The following is a 2,488-nucleotide window of genomic DNA, read 5'->3' as shown; positions in this document are numbered from 1 at the left end:
GCAAGTGATGAGCATATAGTTATCTGGACTGAGTATAAAGTCCTGATTATGGAGCGATTACATGCCCTAGTACCAGCCAGCCATTATTTAGTGGGCTTATTTATGGTTAGTCAAGTGAGAGTGACAACACAGAGTCATCCTTTATATGGTCTCGTGTGGGTAATATGGTATTATCAGACACCATTTGGGTACCTTGTGTCCTACTGGGACACTGCAATAAAGCGATATAGCAACGAACAACAACAAATGGCATCTCTCCTGAACCACCCTGCCCCCTCTGTTTAAAACACCTAACCTGTGGGTTCTCAATACTTGTTTATAAGAAATCTGCCAGAGGCTCATTTAAAAAATAACATTAAAAAATTACCCTAGTAGTAAGTATTTATTGAAGAAAAATGGGAAAACGAAATTAAGAAAAGGATATAAAGTAATCACGTACATTTCGGTGTGTATCACTTTAGGATCTTTTAAATATAGGTGCACACACCCACCCACCCACGCACACACCCACCCACCTGCACACACACATGTAGACATAGGCATATGCTTATTTACAGACATGGAGTTGCTCTATGCAGACAGTTTTATAACCCGAATTCTTCACATACTATCTCATGAACATTTTCCAAGTTATGAACTCTTTGAGGTGACTGTGTCTCTTTATAAGGGGGCACTCACTCCAACATTAGACACTTACAGTGTCCTTACAAAGAGGCCTGGCCCTCGGGCCCACTCCTTGGATGTACTGTGAATTCAGGGGGTTTGAATTAGCTATGTGAGCCCCATATGCAAGAAATCAGCTTTCACAGTCTCTAAATAAGAACCAGAGTATTGCGGCTTCTTCACAAAGGTGAACCGGGATAACGAATGCTGCCTGACATCTCAGCCAGCAGGGACCCTTTGCTATGTGTGGACATTTGCAATCCAAATAAGGTATCAAAACCTGAGCAGAGAATGGGCGGCAGAGCCTGTGGGCTGGGAAATGCTTCCTTGTCACTTCTTTGGCAAGGGAACCGATCTTCCCACCATCTTTCCCTCCATCGTCCCATAAACTTGCAGAGTGCTTCCCTCTGCGGGCTTACAGCCGCCACACCTCCAGGCCGTGGGATAAGACTTCCGTTCATTTTCTCAGCAACCTCTATATTCCGCCGTTCTTAAGAGCTTTCACGCTGGCTCAGATAAGTGAGTCCCAGTGTCTTGATTCCTGATAGGAGCTAATCCTTGAGATTAGGGAGAAAAGAGTTTTGATGTTGTTTGAAAATGATATTAATGGAATTAACCATAATTTATTAACCAGCAAAAGCTAGAGATTTCAAAAGTTGTTACTAACAAATAAGGATGGACTATTTCCGAGATGTGGGGTATTTGCCTCGTTCCTGGTAGGGTTCCTCCAACCTCCTAGGTGGCTGGGAGGCACCAGCTCACAGTCTACATTCCTGTTCTCTGGTGCCATCTCATCATATGCTCAGAAGTCTTGGTGGCAAGTGATACTCGCTAGTACAAGCAAGGCCTAAGGGGGAAAGAATATATCGGGGAGCTTCATGTATTCTAACCACAGGAAGGATAGTGATGCAGGTGGGCCCCAGGTGGCTCAGGTGCCATAGACTGCCTCACTCTTGTCTCTATTGCTCTCCAAAGGCCGATTTCATTCTTTCCACAATAGCATTTCTGTAGCCTCTGCCAAAAAGGGCCCTGAGGGGTCAGGGTATGTACATGTGTGCATGTGTGTGCATGCGTGCGTGTGTGTGTGTGTGACAGGAAGGATAGTGATGCAGGTGGGCCCCAGGTGGCTCAGGTGCCATAGACTGCCTCACTCTTGTCTCTATTGCTCTCCAAAGGCCGATTTCATTCTTTCCACAATAGCATTTCTGTAGCCTCTGCCAAAAAGGGCCCTGAGGGGTCAGGGTATGTACATGTGTGCATGTGTGTGCATGCGTGCGTGCGTGTGTATGTGTGTGATGGGTCTGATTTGGCTTGCAGGCCCCTGGTGGGTGGGAGTGGGTACTGTGATGGCAGTCCTCTATGGTCTCATGGAAGGAATACAGAGGAGGTTCATCTAAAGTCAGGAGTGTGTTTCTCAGAAGAAGTGGGCAGATAACAAACCAGATATACTCGACCCTTCCCATCCAGTTTTTTTTTTTTTACATTTCTTCCAGACGTAAGCCAGCCTCACACCGGTCTCTCCTTGGTCCCCTCAAGCTCTGACCACCGCTTGCTTTTGTTTACACTGGTTCCCAGGCACCGATGCCTCTGCCGTCAATCTGGCCCATTCCCCGAGGGCTGCATCTCATCAGGAAGTTCTCCCACCTGTTCCAGCCTTTGTTTGCATCTCTTCTCCCCGGACTTATAATGTTGAACTGTTTGGTGTTCTCTTCCCATCTCAGGTTTCCTGAGTTGAGTTTCTACAACCCTCCCGGCCCTTTCCAGGGAGAACTGACCACCTATTCTATCTCTGCCTCCTCATTTCCCAAGACAATGTTAATCCACC

The sequence above is a fragment of the Pteropus alecto genome, unplaced genomic scaffold (assembly GCF_000325575.1).
Source record: "Pteropus alecto unplaced genomic scaffold, ASM32557v1 scaffold269, whole genome shotgun sequence".
Lineage (NCBI taxonomy): Eukaryota > Metazoa > Chordata > Mammalia > Chiroptera > Pteropodidae > Pteropus > Pteropus alecto.
This window is presented reverse-complemented; position numbering follows the sequence as displayed.